This window comes from Cricetulus griseus (genome assembly GCF_003668045.3).
Source record: "Cricetulus griseus strain 17A/GY chromosome 1 unlocalized genomic scaffold, alternate assembly CriGri-PICRH-1.0 chr1_0, whole genome shotgun sequence".
Lineage (NCBI taxonomy): Eukaryota > Metazoa > Chordata > Mammalia > Rodentia > Cricetidae > Cricetulus > Cricetulus griseus.
In genome coordinates this window covers 72,014,099-72,033,693 of record NW_023276806.1, presented here as the reverse complement: position 1 = coordinate 72,033,693, position 19,595 = coordinate 72,014,099, and the positions used below count along the sequence as shown (strand labels likewise).

Below are 19,595 nucleotides of genomic sequence, written 5' to 3'. Positions count from 1 at the left end.
ACAGAAAGACCAATACGACACCACCAGAATCTAGGGACTCTACACCAGCAAGATCTGAAAAGCACAACACAGAGGAAGAAGAAAAGACAGAACTTAAAAATTATTTATGAAGATGATAAAGACCCTTAAAGAGAAAACAAGAAAATCCCTTAAAGAAATAGAAGAAAAACCAAGCAAAAAATTTCAAGAAATAAATAAATCTCTTAAAGAATCTAAAAAAAAGCCAAGAAAAAAACAACCAAACAAGTGAAGGAAACAATCAACAAAGCTCAAGGCTGAAAGCTGAAATAGAAAAAGTAAAGAAAACACAGAATGAGGGGATGCTGGAAAATGAAAGGCTGAATAAACAATCAGGAACTAAAGATGTAAGTATAACCAATAAAATAAAAGAGATGGAAGAGAGAATCTCAGGTGTTGAAGTCTCACTAGAGGATATACAGTCATCAATCAAAGAAAATCTCAAGTCCAACAAATCCCAAACAGAAAATATCCAGGAAATATGGGACACCGTGAAAAGGCCAAACCTAAGAATATTAGGTATAGAAGAAGGTGAAGAAATACAGCTCAAAGGTACAGAAAACATATTCATCAAAATCATAGAAGAAAAGTTTCCGAACCTACAGAAGGATACGCCTATGAAAGTACAAGAAGCTTACAGAACACCACACAGACCACAGAAAGAAATCCCCTTGCAACATAATAATCAAAACACCAAACTTACAGAATAAAGAAAATATATTAAGAGCAGCAAAGGAAAAGAGCCAAGTAACCTAAAGGCAGACAAATCAGAATTACACCCAACTTCTCAATGGAAATTTGAAAGCCAGAAGGTCTGGATAGACATCCTACAAACACTAAAGCAACATGGATGCCAACCCAGACTAATGTACTGAGCAAAGCTTTAAATCACTATAGATGGAGAAAACAAGGTATTCCATTACAGAACCAGATTTAAAAAATACATATCCACAAATCCAGCCCTACACAAAGTACTGTAAGGAAAACTCCAACCTAAAAGAGATAACTACACTCACAAAAACATAGGCAATAGATAATTCCACTTTACCAAATACCAAAAGAAAAAAGATGGGGAAATCTACACATAATAACACCACCAACAACAAATTCAAAACAAACAAGAACCAATAATCAATGGACATTAATATACCTCAGTATCAAAAGTCCTAACTTGACTATAAAAACATACAGGCTAACAGAATCAATACTAAGACAGAATCCATCCTTCTGCTGCATCAAAGAAACACACCTGTACTTCAAAGACAGACATTACCTCAGAGTAAATGGTTGGGAAAAGATTTTCCAAACAAATGGACTCAAGAAGCAAGCTAGTGTAGCAATCCTAGTATCTAACAAATTAGACTTCAAACTAAAATCAATCAAAAGAGATGAAGGAGGGCATTTCATACTCATCAGAGGAAATGTCCATCAAGATGAAGTCTCAATCCTGAACATCTATGCCCCAAATGCGAAGGCACCCACATTTGTAAAAGAAACATTACTAAAGCTCAAACCACACATAAAACCTCACACACAACCCACACACCTATGAATACCTTATTTTTGACAAAGATGCTAAGTTTAAACAATGGAAAAAAGATAGCATCTTCAACAAATGGTGCTGGCACAACTGGATTCGGACATGCAGATGATTGCAGATCGATCCATACCTGTCATCATGCACAAAACTGGAGTGCAAATGGATCAAAGATCTCAACATAAATGCAGCCACACTGAATCTTCTAGAAGAGAAAGTGGGAGATACCCTTGAACGAATTTGCACAGGAGACTGCTTCCTGAACATTACGCCAGTAGCACAGACATTGAGATTGACAATTAATAAAAGGGCCCTCCTGTAACTGAGAAGCTTCTGAAAGGCAAAGGATGCAGTGAGCAAGACAAAACGACAGTCCACATAATGGGAAAAGATCTTCACCAACCCCACATCTGACAGAGGGCTGATTTCCAAAGTATACAAAGAACTCAAGAAGCTAGAAACCAAACCACCAAAAACTGCAATTAAAAATGTGGGGTGCAAGCCGGGTGGTGGTGGCGCATGCCTTTAATCCCAGCACTCAGGAGGCAGAGGCGGGTGGATCTTTGTGAGTTCGAGACCAGCCTGGTCTACAAGAGCTAGTTTCAGGAAACCTCCAAAGCCACAGAGAAACCCTGACTCGAAAAACCAAAAAAAGAAAAAGAAAAAGTGGGGTGCAGAACTATATACAGAATTCTCAACAGAAAAATCTAAAATGGCTGAAAGACACATAAGAATGTGCTCAACATCCTTAGCCATCATGGAAATGCAACTCAAAACAACTCTGAGATACCATTTTACACCAGCCAGAATGACTAAAATCAAAAACACCAATGACAGTCTGTGCTGGAGAGGATGTGAAGGAAAAGGAACACTCCTCCATTGCTGGTAGGAGTGCAAACTTGTATGACCACTTTGGAAATCAGTATGGATGTTTCTCAGGAAAATTGGAATCAGTCTGTCTCAATTCCTCTCTTAGGCATATACCCAAAGAATGCACATTCATAATACAACAAGGACATCTGTTCAGCTATGTTCATAGCAGCATTATTTGTAATAGACAAAATCTGGAGCAACCTAGATGCCCCTCAACTGAAGAATGGATAGAGAAAATGTGGTACATTTACACAATGGATTACTACTCAGCAGAAAAAAAAAAGCAATGGAATCTTGAAATTCTCAGGCAAATTGATGGAACTAGAAGAAACCATCCTGTGTGAGGTAAACCAGTCACAGAAAGACAAACATGGCATATACTCACTCATATATGGATTTTAGACATAGAGCAAAGGATTACCAGCCTACAATCTACATCACCAAACGAACTAGGAAACAAGCAGGACCTCAAGAGAATGCATGGTCCCCCAGGGAAGGACAAGGGGCCAGGATCTCCTGAGCTAATTGGGAGCATGGGAGTAGGGGAGAGGGAGCTGGGAGAAAGAGAGGGGGAGATGAGGGGGGAAGAGTAGAAAATGGGGGAATGGGAAGTTTCAGTCGGAGGAAAAATAAAGGAGAGAAGGACGAGAGATACCATAATAGAGGGAGCCAATTTAGGTTTGAGGAGAGATCTGGCACTAGGGTGATTTCCAGAGATCTACACTGATGACACCAACTAATCAATAGTGGAGAAGCTACCTTAAATGTTCTTCCCCTATACTGATACTGATTACTATCTTATATGCCATCCTAGAGCCTTCATCCAGTGGCTGATGGAAGCAGAGGCAGACACCCACAGCTAAACACTGAACTGATTCTGGAACCCAGTTGCAGAATGGGAGGAGTGATGAACAAAGAGATCAAGACTGGCTGGTGAAACCCACAGAAACAACTGCCCTGAACAAGGGTGGGGGTGCTTACTGATGTCTCGGAGGCCAGCATGGGACTGATCCAGACCCCTGAATATGGATGTCATTGAGGAGGCCTCGGCACTTATGGGGCCTCTAGTAGTAGATTAGTATTTATCCCTGGAGTGAAAAAGGACTTTGGGAACCCATCCCATGTGGAGGGATGCTCTCTCAGCCTGGACACATGGGGGAGGGCCTAGGCCCTGCCCAGGAGGATATGACAGACTTTGGGGATACCCCATGGAGGGCCTTACCCTCCCTGGGGAGCAGAGGGGAAATGGAGTGCGGAGTTGGTGGGGGAGGAAGGGTGGGAGAGGGAGCTGGAGTGACATGTGAAGCAGGCTTGTTTCTAATTTGAACTAATAAAAAAGATCATTTCTTGAAAAGATGATTGTTTCTAATTTAAGTTTAAAAAAGTAAAAAAATGTGCTTTATGTATGCAAAAGGCGATTACTCAGCTAAAAATAAAAAATGAAATTTGCATGTAAAAAGAAAGGTAAAAAGGCCCAAGGCAAAATGTAGATGAATAGAAACAGGTTGCATGGAGTTAACAGAACTAGTGGGATAAGCCTAAACTAAGGCCAAGCCTTCATAATTAATAACAAGTCTCTGTGTCTTTATTTGGGAGCTGGTTGGTGGCCCAAAGAAAATGCCCACTACAAAGCTTGGTCTGTGTGTCCTTCTGGTGTCATTTGCTGAAAACTGGCACCCAGCCCTGCCCAGACTCTTAATGTATCCCACCAATCTCTGTTAGTGCGCTTTCTCAAAGTATTTGCCTTCCAACCAACCCATCACTTTCTTTCCTATTTATTGCAAAGCATTTCATTTTCTATGTCACAGGAATGATTTGGGGAAATAAATAAAGCAAAGAGAAGCTATCAAGGATCCCATGAATGCCTTGCTTCGTAGTCTATAGAAACATGAATTCTTCCCACTTTCATCCCACTTGTCAGGATTGGCATCATTTCCTGTCCACACTTGATATATCACTCTTTGTTCACACATCTTTAGAGACTCATTCTGTCATATGCATTTACCCTCCACATTCTTAGATTCATCTTTTCACAGTGTAATCACCAGTAAAGGCATTTGACTTAAAGACAAACAACAATAACAACAAAAATTCAATTTCTTTCCTGATTTAACAGCCCTCTGTGATTATTTCCCACTCATTAGCCACTTGGTTGTCTGTGCTAGGGCTTCTGCTTCTATTTCCTTATTGCCCAATCCATTGCGGATGGGCTTTGAGCTCACTACTTCTTTCTGTCTCTTGATAAAGTCAGTAGTGACCTTTCTGATATAGTTTCTAATGAACTTTCTTCCTTTCTCATCCCAACTTCTCAGTGGAGTATAAGCCCCCTTCGTCTTCATCTGTGGTGACTTCTCCCATGCTACTTTGTTTACCCTTCATATTCTCTGGCTACTCCTGGAAATTTTCATTTATCTTTTATTCTATTTATCTTTAAGTTGGTACTCCTCAACATCAGCATGGAGATCTTTGCTTTCCCATAATTCAGTTTTTATACACACACACACACACACACACACACAGAGAGAGAGAGAGAGAGAGAGAGAGAGAGAGAGAGAGAGAGAGAGAGAGAATGACAGTATAAACTTAACATCCTAGAGTTCTTTCTGGACTATAAATCAAATTATAGACACCATACTAGCCTCCCAGTTCTTTATATCTAAATCAAGGTCAACATATTGAAATTTTGTTTTTTCATTCCTCTTTCTCTGCTCCTTTACTAAATTCCCTGTATAGTCTAGTTGCTCTAGATTTTTCTGTTAGTCTCTAACACAATCTCATCCATCACCAGCTTTCAGAGATCTATCCACAAAAGAATTTGGATCTGTGAAGTTCCCAATTATCCAGCCATTCATTTCCCTTAATATAGCTCCACCAAGTAAACAGGATATGTGTGTGTGTGCATTTATATTGTGGGTGAGTACGTGTGTCATAGGTAACATTTATGATATATATATATATATATATATATATATATATATATATATATATATATCAGTCTGTGGGAAGACTGCTTGAAGACAATAGAACTCTAGCTAAAGAAAACAAGGAAATTTTTCAATAATAAATAGTTAGGATTTTGTACTAGACTAGTGTTAAATTTTGAATTAAACTATATTTTCCTTCCACTTGACAAAAATGCCCATATGATTAAATTCCATTCTATAAAACAATCTTGTTTCCAATTAAAATAACAAAAAATCCCTGCAAAATAAAAGAGATCCCCCCATAGGGCCCTTTCTCTGTGATCATGAACAAATTCCCACGCACACCCCTACAGGAGGAAGTCAGCTCAGGGAGAGAGGGTTTCACTCTAGCAAAAACAGTCCTTTATTACTATCGATATCTGCACATGATGATAGTAAAAGCCAGCCTTACGTGTACTTGTTTTGCATTTTTAATTCTTAAATGGCATTATGTGCATAAATAACATGTATCCAAAATAAACAGATATCACTCTCTCACCATTGGTTATGTGTATATTTATTTGCCAATGAACAATGTTGTCAAGAGGCAATTAGAAAATTTTCTTCCTTTTCCTTTCTCTCCCACCAAAGCAGGACTATAAAAATATATACCAGTGGAGGCAAGGCAATTATTAATATCAAGCTACTGGAAACTTGGTAATGTACACACAGTATCAGAGAAAGTGACTGGCTAGCTAAGGGCTCAGAAAAAAAAAAAAAAGTTGAAACATCATCCAAAACTAAGAACATCTGGTAACTTTTTAAAGTATTTTTAATGTCTTGGTTTAAATTTATTCTAGGTTCTGCTGTCATCAGTCAGTTCCGGGGCAGATGCATTGCTGTCTCTATCAGCAGCATTTGCACAGGCCCTGCTCAATCTGCTTTCTAAAAGAAATCCGGGTTAGGGCTCCTGGATCTGCTCTGTGCTGCCCATATGCTCCCTCTCCTCCTGGGGAGGGGTTAAGCCCTTTGATGTCTGCCTTGTCTCTGCAGGATCACCTTTTATCTGCCTTGCTCCCTGAGGCCAGGGCATTGGAGAGTGGCTGTTTTCCCTATCTCTGATAAATTAATTAACAGCATGGCAAGCTTAAATGGTTTGGAAGGATTCTGAAATCCTCTGCTTGGTGGCTTTCACTGAGCATAACATGTTTATCCGTTTCACAGGACCTATATTTTTAGATCAATGACCTTTGGCTGCATGATTCATTCTGAGTTCATTTTTCCCCAGAGGGTGTAGTTTCACATAAACCTATTTAACAGCAGTAACGCAAACGATGTTTCAAATGGAATATAATCTATTCCACACCTGTTTCCTTTGACTATTTTGATAGAAATGAGTTGTTTCTGTGGTAATTATACTTTTGCCATACAATATGCAGGAAAATATTTATATACTTTTCATTGCTGCAGCATATGAACATTTTAATTTTAAATGAGTTCTGTTAATGTTATTTTCAGCAAAACACCCATACACACAAACCAAGACATTTTCAGTTGCAAAGATAAGATATTTTCTGAGTGCCATTTATCTAGATGAAATTCTTTTGTAAAATACCCCTAGGTTTTCTTATCTCCTTATGTAATGAAAAATGTATCTAGATATAAATAACTACTTTAGATGAAACACTGTGTGCTTACATGTTCTCCCATTTATTTTGGTTGCTGTACTGTAATGCACTCCACTGTCTTCTAGTAGATCCTAATATCACTAAGTAGCCATTTGAGATCTAGAAAGATAATTCTAAAGTTTTTACACAAGATACTGAGCATTGTACCTCTATTTTTGGTACCCTTCATATTACCTACTGGAGGAGAGGAATGAGCTAGTGCAGATTTGGCTGACTTGGCATAGTCTGTTGGGTATAGGGACACAATGTTTTGCTTTGTGCCACGGACCTACAAGCCATTGAGTGTTCAGTTGTTCTTGGTTTTGACAATCTCTGATGAAACCAATAGCATGAAGACATTTTTGAACATGTCTCTACATAAATAAATGAAATGCATAAAATAATGTTCACCGGTTGTCTAACTACTTTATATTATATACTCAATGGCAGCTTAAAGTGAAAACCCAGCATGACTAAGAGACTCAAAGTGATTGATCATCTCATCTTCTTTTCTTTATTCCATATAAGTTGCATCTCCTGTCCACTCCTCAAAGATAGGACATTCAGCATGAAAGCTTTCACAAGAGTATCTGAGGGCTAATTCACAGTTTCAGCAAACGGCTGTCTTAAGCAATCTCTTTTTGTTCAGTGAGTCCTATAGAAATTGCATTCTGAAAACAGCAAATGGCTAGTATTGAACCATTAGAACTTTGTCCTTGATGTTGGTCTCTCAGCCTCCTCTTGAATCTTTCATCCATAAGGTTTTTGCTTTGTTTTGTTTGCTTTAGCAGTATCAACAATTTTAACTTGACTTTACTGAATTGAGTGTACAGTTGCTGAAATCTATAAGTCTTAACTTTAAAGTGCACATTTACGTACATGATTTGGTGTATTCTCAAGAAGTACAGTATGTACAGAAACCCAGCAATTATAGATGCCGGGTTACAAGTTCACAAGGCCCCTAAAACTGGATTTCTGTAATGGGAGCCTATGGGAGTGTTCAGGGTTGGTCCACAGTCTTTTGGAGAGAAGAGGATTGGCTTTGCCTATAATGAAAGTGAGGGAACAGATTCCTCCTTGACTAAGCAATTGTCCCCGTAAAACCTTTCCTTATCTTTGCCCCATATTTTATCCTTCCGTTCTTGTTGGCCACAGCTGTCATTACCATCACTGATACCCCACCTTCAATTTCACCAAAACCAGAAGCATAATAGTATCTCCTTTCTCCAGTGATGTCAGTTTGCCATGATTTCAGCATAGCCAATGTGATTGCCTTATCTGCTGTGGGCTTCCATTTTCTTCAAGTCCATGGATATCTGCAAGCATAGATTATCCTGGCCAGAGCCTCTTCCTCTTTGCCATAAAAAAGAGCTGTAAGAAGCCACATGTGGAACTTTGACACAGCTTTTTCATCTACTCAAGTGCAATAAAGAAGAGTGAAAGCATTGAGGAAAAGGAAGACAGAGCAGGCAGGTGAGACAGAAGGAAGAAACACACATAACACACATTCTCTCTCTCTCTCTCTCTCTCTCTCTCTCTCTCTCTCTCTCTCTCTCTCTCTCTCTCTCTCTCTCTCTCTCTGCTCTTAATGCTGGTGTTCTCTAGAGCCTCGGTCTAGGATGGTGTTTCTTGCACAAACCATGCAGCTTAAGTCCTGGAACCATGAGTGGTGTGTAATGGGAATGAAGAAGTATAGACATGCATAATGAAGCTGCTATCAGGTGGGTCTCTGCTGCCCTCACAACTCAGGATCCCCACCATGTTTATTAGGAACAGCACAAGGGGAGAAGTCAGCTCATCTGGGTAGGAAGGCTTTGCAGGCAACAGTCTCAGGGGAGGGAAGCTGTACTTGCTAGTCTTGGCACATGCTGATCAATCATCCAAAAACACTCACATTCTGACTCCCAAGGAAAGCTTTGGCATCCCACTTGAGCCTGGCCCAAATGGGGAAATGGCTTTGCTTATGTCCTATGGGCCCAAGGCTTTGGAATTCTCAACATGGCTGTGTTCATACCAACAACACACATTTCCTTAGGACTTCTCTCACTGGGGCTTCCTGTGCTCCTTACACTTCTCTGTGCTTTGTTAAATATTTGTACTCAAGTCCTTACCTTCTGTACTTTGAAAACCCATTTGGAAACTGTGTAATAGCATTCAGACAGAAAACAATCATTCAGAGATTACTGAATTGACTGGAGACTATTTAACTTCTTTCTTCATATGAAAGACTGAATGTCTTACTTTTCTGAAAAATATAGTTTTCAAAGACAGGATTTATATCATCTCTCTTACATATCTCAATATAGATAAGTATACATGGAATTAAATATATTTAAGTATATATATACATATATATTATTATATAATTTCTTATGACCTATATTAGAATTCAGATGATGATTAGAATGCTGATATGGCTACACTCAACAAATTGTAAAATAGATTTGCTATGCTAGATCCTCTTTACTCTTCGATCTCCAATCTGCTTCTAACTAAGTCTTAACATGTGAAAGTCTAACACCCAGTAACACAGGTTGTCATAGCAGACACATAAGCTAATGGTAGCCATGTGGCCTCTGAGGTGAACCAGATTGGAAGCTCCAGAGGACAGTGACTACATCTTCCTTGTTGAATGTCTGCACTGTTTCTCTTGTGCCTACAACAATCATTTCCTCAAATTGAGTGAGCAGTAAATAGTTGAATGAATAGAAAATTATGGCAAGGTTTTTCTTTGCTTTTTGGTTTGTTTTTTTGAGATAGGGTTTCTCTGTGTAGCCCCTGGCTGTTCTGGAACTTGCTCGGCAGACAGGCTGACCTCGAACTCTTAGAGATCTGCCTGCCTCTGCCTCCCTAGTGCCAGGATTAAAGGCAAGCACCACCACTGCCCTGCCAATTACTGATGGTTAATTTTAATGTAGATTTTACTTCCAGTTATATTGAAATATGAATTTTGAAGACCATAAATAATACTATTTTTGGTTATCTTGACAACCAACGTCTAGTGGACCAGTATCATCATTTCTTGGTCCTTGAAGAAAATATACACTTTTGTTACATTAAATTTGAGTCTGTAATTATTAGTGGCTAAAACTGAGACTAAAACCTTAGTAATTTATTCTCAAAGCCTTTCCTTTCCCTTCGTAATAACTGTATGTATAATACTTTTTACACATATGTTATCTGTCATGTGAATAATTAATCCTAAGATGGAGTCCATATGTAGTAAGGCTATATTGGATTACACTTCAGAATCCACCAAACAGAGATATCTGAGCTCTAGAGAGAGAATTCCAGCAGAGAACAGAATGAGCCTGTTGGTTACTAAATATAACCAAGAATATTTATCAAAAAATAAATTTTGTCCTTATAAGTAGTACAAATAATCTCAGAGAAAATGTTTGGTCCCCATCCTAGGATAATATTGAATCTCTGTGGGTATTTGTGAGTTGGCAAGAAAAGATTGGGGGAGGCTGAGAGTTATTTTTATATATCTGGGCCAACAATAGCCCTGAGTGGTCTGAGTGATTTATCAGACAAAGCATAAGATCATTTGACTACCTGGATGGTCCAGGAGTGTTCATCTATTCAAAATAGTTGATTTGGAAGAATATTTAACAAAACACTGGCAATTTTCCAGTCTTCACAATGCCCACGCATGCATACACATGCACATGTATACATGCATGCACACACTCTAAAATTAGAAATTTTCAAAGTAAAATTACCTTCCAAATTAAACTATGTGATTGTCAAAGGTACATGTCAGTTAGTATTGTATTCCTAACATTTCTCTGTTGGCTACATTCAAACAATTGTTGCCATGGCCTCAAAATCACTATGGAATATATATCTGAACTCTTTTTTCTCTTAGTAGAATTACATGCATTCTACTTTCCCATTTTTTTTCTACTCTATTTATTTTGTAACCATGTCTCCACAAGGATCTTCCAGGTCAGTGGTCAACATTCATAAAGGGACAAAGTTACACAGATTCATACATGAAGAGCCTTCATCTGCACCATTTTCCTCATTTCGATTAAGTGAGTTTGTGTTCAACACTGCACCTATTCTCTGTGATAAAGATTGCTAGACTGTGAGAGTATAACTCATACTCTGTTTTTCTGTGATACAACTTTTACAAAGAAAACCACTTCACCTCAATCATGTGGTGGAAGAGAATTTAGGAAGGAAACAGAAACTAGACAGTCCACTCTCTCTTCCCACTGCCTATGGATCCAGATGTAGAACTCTCAGCTTCCTCTCCAGTATCATGTGTGCCTGTCTGCCGCCATGCTTCCTGCTATGACAATAATGAACTAAACTTCTGAACTAGGATTACAGTTGAGAGATGGCATGAATCCCAAAAGAAAATTTGAACTTTAGACTTTTAAACAATGTTGACCCTGTGATAGAGTACAAAGACTTTTGAAGTCTCAAATGCTCAAGCCAGGCCCAGAGTCTCTCTCTTCCTGCTGCCTGCTGATCCAGATGAAGATCTCTCAGTTACCTCCCCAGCACCACGTCTGCCTGCATGCTGCCATGCTACCTGTCCATGACAATGGACTAAACCTCTGAACTCTAAGCCACACCCAATTCAGTGTTTTCCTTTATAAGAGTTGCATGGTCGTGATGTCTCTTCACAGCAATAAAACCCAAACTAAAACACAGTTCCAGAGGAATAATAATCCATTGATAGTGGGACACAGACAGTAGGCAACACATGTTGGGGCAGCATCTAAGAGCTTACATTTCCAATCACAAACTGGAAGCAATAACACACTGACAATGGCTAAAGACTTATGAGACCTCAAATTTCACCCCTCAGGATCTCTCAGCATTTTCCTCTATATCTGACCTTGGGTTTTTATTACTTAGACCAATTAAGAGCTCCTTTTGACATCCATCTGCTGGGCAAGTGATTACAAAAATATAAGCAGGGCCACATCATATTGGAAAGCAATTCCATTAATTTTCTTTCTGTAGATTCTTGCTCTCCTCAACTTCATAACTGATATGGGCTGCAGGCTAACAAATCCCACCACGCTTTATGCACCCTCAACCTCCCACTAGACAGGAATCACAGATAGCTTGACTACAAAGCATGTACTATGGAGTACTCATCAGTAATGTGATATATATATATATATATATACTCTCCCTTCCTTTAAATGTATAAGAAATGTGTCCCATTAGCTTTTTTTTTTTCAAGGAGACTTCGACATTGTCTTGTCTGTTTATGGAGTGAATAATGCTTTTAATAAGTCTCTTACTCAAATAACAAAAAAAAAAAAAGGAAAAGAAATAGAAAATAGAAAATCCACAGTGAAGGGGAGATGATTTGAGTGCCTGTGAATTTGCCATCACCTGCACTGCTTATAAATTCCACAGGGGGCAGCAGACTTGCATACATGCACAGAAGCCTTGGGCAGCCTTCTCCTATCCGAACTCTGGGAAACTCCCTGTGTCTATCAGCAAAGATCATCCAGTGTGACTCATCATTTCAAATTAACAATATCTCTGGAATTGATAACTGCCTACCTGTAACTGTGTGATTTACCCATATGAACCATGTGAGAGATGGAGTCATCACACCGAAGGAGGTTAAGGTCAACACCATAATGAAGTCAGAAAGTAAGAATACGACTTTCAAACTGAAGGTATTACAATATACACAGAAAACAAGAGGAGAAGACTAGGGGGCAACTTTACATACATCAACACTTGCATAACTTTAAAGGCATCTCCTGCATCCCTGAGCCTTATTTTCCATATTACCAAACCAAATGAGTTCTCTGCACTTCTAACTTTTCTGTTCTTTTGGAAGCCACAAGGTATAAGAAAGTTGAGTATTTATCACAATTCTTGATATACATACATACATATTTCATGATGAATGGGCTTCCTGCCACAACTGACCACTTTCTGTTTCTGTGAAATAAATTGCTTCAAGAAGGGATTGATTTTAATACCCATAAGATTCCCCCATGTGTCCAGTCATGACCCTGGAAAGAAGGGTGATGTTCTCTTCTCTGGTTTAAAAGTAAAGAAGTCAATAAGATACAATGTATGTGGGGTAATAAAAATACTGGAGTGGAGGGATATGCAGCTCACTGGTGTAGCCCTCGAGTAGCATTATAAGGCCCTAGGTTCCAACATCAGGGCCTTTAATTCACCAAGCCACTCAAAAAAAGGAGATTGTGAAAATACTAGATGATCAATGTCTTCATTGTTTTAAGTTAATTTTTGACAATTTTGAGGACTTCTGTACTTAGAAGTTACTGAGTATCTGCACAAAACCTTCATTTGTCGACACAGCTTTATTTATAGTCATCCAAACTTGGGCATAAGTAAGATTTATTTCCATAAATAAATAAGTAAATAAGTTATGGTATATCAAGACCCTGGAATATTAGTCAACACTTAAAGGAAGTAAATTATCACGACATAAAAAGACATAGTAGAAACTTCAATATATATATATATATATATATATATATATATATATATAGTAAATATTCCAGAAAAACAATTCTAATTTTCTGATGTTCTAGACAAGTCAAGTTGTAGAAGCAGTAAAAATAGAAGTTGTTGCCAGGGACTGAGTGGGGAAAGGGTCGAATGCACAAAAATGAAACAATTTAAGGGCAAGTAAAACTATGCTGTGTTATACTATTATAAGGAATTCCTGTCGCTATCTAACTACACAAGCCCATAGAGTGTATACAAGAACTGGGCAGCCCATATGGATATGAACTTCAAGTGAAAGTGAACCTACATGTATTCATGTAGGTTCATCAGTTGTAACAAAGTTATGGCTTTGTGGGGGAATCCTGTCAATGTAGAAGGTTATGCATGTATGGAGGTGGCGCCATAGAGAATACTTCTGCACTTTCTGCTCAAATTTGCTATGAGCTTAAAATGGCCCCAAATCAGACTACTACTGTAAATCATTGCTGACTACACCAAAGACTTTTGTGTAGAACACAGTCATAGCATAAAATCCAAAATCTGACCAAGTTAGAATAATTATCAGAGTTTATGGTACACATTCAAGAACAACTCCAGACCCTGTCTCACAAAACCAAAAAGAAAGAAAGAAAGAAAGAAAGAAAGAAAGAAAGAAAGAAAGAAAGAAAGAAAGAAAGAAAGAAAGAAAGAACAACTCCTAAACCAGAAGGACTCAAAGTCACTGTGGAAAGACACCAGCCCCACATAATGTCCCAGCACACTTTGTCAAGCATGAAGGAGGAAGCCAGCTGACCTTTCCAGGATGCCCTGCTGGGTGTTATCATTCTCTTGAAGGCAGTCAGAGATGGTTCAGCCGAGTGTATGTAGATAACTATTTCATTTCACTAAGCCATGCTGACAAGGGCATAAAGTTTCAGGTCTGTGTTTTGTTTATGATTATAGCTAGTGTTTCAGGGAAAGCAGGATGACTTAAGGTTTGTGTACACAATTACGGTGGAGAGCCTTGGAATGTGTTTTGGTTGGAATCTTGAATGCTCCCCCAGAGGCCAATAGCTGCAGTCTGGGTCACCAGCCTTTGGTGCTCTTGAGAGAATGCAAAGTCTCTAATAGTTGGATGTCATCACCACAGCCCCTTCTCTTTGTATACTAGGGGCTAAGGTCCTATTATTCTCTTTTTATTCCTATTTTTGTTTGAAATAAATGCCACTTATCTAGCCAGATTGTTATTATCTTAAAAAATGAGAAATAGCTTATTTTACTCACTTTCCTGATCTTTAATACTACATATTATTAAATAAATATTAAAATGGGCTATATAGTGCAGACATGCATGTGTGTGTGTGTGTGTGTTTGTGTGTGTGTGTGTTTGTGTGTACATATATAATGGTTGTCCTGTCACTGAAACATAATAGCTCACAAAATCAGCTTGAAAGGTGGAAAAGTGTAACTTGTATCACAGAGTCAAGGGCTCTTGGCCATTATTGGCTGGCAAGCATTGTTTCTGGGCCTGTGATGAGACAGATCCTGTGGCTGGGAATGGATGGTGTAGCCATTAATCTCATCAGTTCACCAAACAAGCAAACTAAAACCATCTGTTGTCCTGCCTTGGACTTTGGATAAACCTTCTTCTATGGCTAATTTCATAATACTACGCACTCAACATTCAAAACTATCTTGTGAAATTATGAAGATCTTTTAAATTTAATATATCATATCATAAACTAATAGTGACTGATATCTCCATTGATCATTAAGTTTATGTGTATTTCCTATAAGCTCATGCAGACTTAATATGTCTAAACAAGCAGAACTGTGGAGCAATGTAGGAAGATTGACAAGGACATTGGAAGTGCACTTGCTACACTATATTACATAGAAAGAACAGACCCACCAATGTATGTAATATTTGTCCATGAATACAAACTTTAAACAGAGGAAAACATTTGAATTTGAAAATTGAGAAGAGAAAAAGCATGCTGAAGCTTTATATTGCTTTTTGTAGGGCTTGGGGTACACGGATAATTTATTTTGTTCTATATCATCTGCTAAGTGGCATCCTACACCTCCTACACTTGATGATAAATGTTCTACTTTGAGCTATTATGTAAAATCAAAAACTGTGTGTATGAGTAATTGTTAGGTGTAGTTTTGGTCAACAAAACATATATTTAGCATGAGTTATAAAAGTATCATATGCCAGTTTGTACATTTCCATGAATGTTTCACATAATTCAATAATAAATGTTGCTGTAGTGATTGAACCAACAAATCAACATGGTGTTTTTCAAGCATAAACTATATCTGCATTATGCACTTAACTATACATGTATCTTAAATCTCAGAAGAGTTTTCAGGCTTTTTAAACCCTCCTTTTAACTCACATGTGATTATTTAAATAGTGATCATGTTTGGCATATTTATTATAAAATGAGATTATGACTATAATGTTTGAGCATAAGTGTTTTGTATATGCTTCTTGAAGGTTAAAACTCTGTCTATGATAAAATTATTCTAAGCATCCATTTTCAGTTCCTACTACAGCTGCAAGAAAGGAGAGAGACTTGATCTAAACTTACTTGTGTGCTGTAATGAGTGCTAAGACCTGGTTACAGAAGGTCACCTGGGCAACCTTATCCTAGGGATAGACTACCTCTTTTTAGCACTGTGGGATGTGGTGGCTCTGCAACATCTGGGTCACTCACACTAGTCCACTAATCTTGAGAAATACTGTGATTAATAGGATACATACTTAAATATTTTTCCATACAGGGCAAAGACAATTTTATGTTGTTTTTCTAGTTGGTCCCTCTCCAAGTTCTTATCTCTAATCTAGTCTTCAATCACTACTTTTGGGAGAATAAAACAAATCCCCAATTAACTAGATTTTGGATGATTTGAGGTATTTGAAAGGGACTGATTTCTCTCTCTCTCTCTCTCTCTCTCTCTCTCTCTGTGTGTGTGTGTGTGTGTGTGTGTGTGTGTGTGTGTGTGTCTGTGTGTATGTGTCAAAGGCCATCTTGTAGGAGTCACCTCTTCTCTTCTTCTATGTGGGACTAAGGGATCAAATTCAGGTTATCAGGCTTTGTGGCAAGCCATCTGGCTGCCCTTTCATTACATTTTAAATTAGAATTTTAGTTTTATGACAAGCACAGGCACTCGTGTAATGGGGAAAACATAGATGAAGAGACTTCATATGTCTTTCACTTTGTGTCTACCTATGGGAAAACGCTAAGAATGAAGAAGGACTGTGATGACACCATGGTAGGATCTGCTCCCCATTGGCCTTGCAGACATGGAGGTGGGATGCTTTTTTGTTTTGTTTTGTTTGTTTGTTTTGTTTGTTTTGCTTTCTGGAATAGAGTAGTTACTGTGGACAGGTTTTCTTCCCGGTTGGCTTCTCTTCTGCTGATCTTTTCCTAGGGAGAATGTGGTTTTATTGAGGCATCCTTATTATCACCATTTTTTATCCTCTTAGTCTGCTGACTTCTCCAGTTCAGGGTCCTGGATATAGATGGCAAACAGAAACCCAAGGAGTTCATCTCTTTCTTGAGCCCACAGGTTCCTAGCTTCTCCACCTGCCCCTAATTTTCAGCCCTGTTTGTCTCCTATGTAAGCATTCAGAAATTTTAGTTTATTTAGCTGGAGGATTAGGAAGAATAAATTTATTGTTTGTTTGGAAGCAAAAGTTTACTTCCATATCTTTTAAAAGAATGAAATCCAGCTGCCTTTATGCCTGGCATTCCATTATGGCCAAACACATGTAATATCCTTCCTTCTCATTATTGTACTCTGAAGAAATATTCACAGTTTCAAGTACCTTACAAATAACATATAGCTGGGAGGGGGTGCACTCCTGACACAGTAGTACTCCTGAGGCTGAGGGAAGAGGATTTCAAATCCCAGGCTATTCAAATGGGCTACATGAAGTGTGTGTGTGTGTGTGTGTGTGTGTGTGTGTGTGTGTGTGTGTGTGTGTGTGTGTGTGTGTGTGCATGTGTCATGTGATAAATTGGTCTTGTGAACAGAACATTCTAGTTTCAAAATACAAAATGCTGTCACTGCCTTATAGGTAATGTTCACATTTGTAGCTTCTGATGAAAGAAGTTAGAAAGTAAAGGGACCAAGCACTATCACCTGCTTTGTGCTACAAAGACCATATCATGTCACCTTTCAAACCCATGACTAGTGATCGAAACATATAACCACATCAGCTTTTATTGCAGCCACTTGGTAGCTTCTTTGTGAATAAAATTCTGGGCAACTGTTTTGCAGCCACTAAGGTGCTTCTTAGAATGTGTCTGCTGCTTTGGGATCCTATGACTTATTGTCTGTTATTAATAACTGTTTATCCTTGCCTATCTTCTGTTGTTTTTGCACATTCTAAGCTGTGATAATAAAGAACAGAAAAATGATTTGCATCTAACCGGTTGAAAGTGTGTAGCATTAAGAATGAAAACAACGTCAATTTGTAAATCTAAATCTCTTAATTTGATGAGAGTTTTTAAAAGAATAAGAGAAAAGATAACTCAAAGAACAAACAAAGGTCTCTCTATACCTAATACAAAAGCAGCTTCCAGTCTTGATATGTACTGCCTTAAGCCCCCTGCACTGCTTTTTTTGGAAATCACATTCTCACTGAAAATTATAATTTCTACAGGCTTAACTCAAACAAAAATCCCTGAATTTATAGAACTGTTTTTGGACAAAAATTTCTAGACAATTATTGGACAGTGCTGATTTGGGTGGAATCATGAAAGAAAAGTTACAGTGGTACTTACAAATAGTAGAAAGACTCTGATGTGGTTCCATGGGCCGTGTCATGGGACTTTACACTGAGCAAAAGCCATGGAGTGGTTCATGTTGTCTGGTTTACTAAAAAAAAAAAATCTATAAGTTAAATGTTGCAGCTCTCATTTCAGGAAGGAACATCGACATTTACCTTGGAAATCTCTTACTTTGGAGTTTGACTTTTCTGTGGATCTCAACTTCCCATCCCATTCACAATAACCTCATTATATGCTCCATTAACTCTAATGATAATTGCACATTGATTTCAATCAAACATGTTAAATTGCATAATTTACTGTCATTTCATAATATGCTTTTCCTGCTACAATAGTGTGGGACTAGGTAAGCACCAGTAGCATTGGAATTGTTCCAGGTACTCACCTGACTTCAGTCACTGCCAGAGGATAGGCCCAAACATTCCCTTTTGCCAATCACACATTGTCAATAAGGTCCTCACATTCTGAAGTCTACAATGCATGACTCCTGGACTTTATAGTCATTCTATATTGAAATCAATTTAAAAACTAGGTCTATGTGTTTTCAGCCACTATCTGCCAGGTAGATATAGACTAGCATAAGATTTTAGCTTCCATTCCATGCAAATTTCTGAATTTCTTTCCATGGTGTACACCATTAATCTCAGTTCTGTGGAGCATGCTGGCCACCCAGTGTAGCTGAACAGACAAGCTCCAGGTTCTTCGAGAGACCTGTCTCAAAAAATAAAAAAATAAAAAATAAAAAAGTGATAGATGAAGAATGTGACCTTGAGATCTGGCCAGCATGGGCACACACACACACACACACACACACACACACACACACACACACACACACACACCACAACAGTGTACTTACCTTTAAATGAAAACATTTTTTAATTCAAGTAAATTATAGACACTTTAGAAGGTAAATGCCATTTTCCTATGAATTTCCAAGGAATTTATCAAGATTCCTTACAGGAAAAGTGTTTGCTGGTTGCAACTTGCCTCCCAAACACCTCAAAACCCCCAGCAGCTTCCAGAGCCTGGAAAATGAATGAATCTGGAGCCTCAGCTTCTTCAGCTTCTTGATAAATTTGTGTTTGATTTGCATCAATTAGCTTAAGCTAATATGAAGATCCCATTATTTCTTGGGTCTTATATTCAGTGCAAGTGACATGCACAATAACTTGGGAGCTTAACACCTGGTGGTTTTCCAAACTAGCAACACTGTCTTGAGATACAGGGAGACAGCAATTTGGTTGTATTTGCTCTATGTTATAGACAGGCAACTTTAAATCTTTCTCAAAACTTTTCAAGTGATGCTTCTCTCTGAGGGCATTGCTTCTCCCCTCATCTCACT

At 38.3% G+C, this 19,595-nt stretch overlaps 1 long non-coding RNA gene across 2 annotated transcripts in view; it reads right to left on the bottom strand.

Moving 5' to 3' along the window:
* LOC118239597 overlaps window positions 1–18,952 on the bottom strand; it is a 65,909-nt gene extending 46,957 nt beyond the window's left edge. For both annotated transcript variants that reach the window (XR_004772166.1, XR_004772167.1), the window contains exons 1-2: window positions 18,636–18,952; window positions 18,245–18,338 (exon numbers count right to left, since the gene is read on the bottom strand). This is a non-coding gene — a long non-coding RNA (uncharacterized LOC118239597). The remainder of the gene's footprint in view (window positions 1–18,244; window positions 18,339–18,635) is intronic.
* Between the last annotated feature and the right edge of the window lie 643 nt (window positions 18,953–19,595).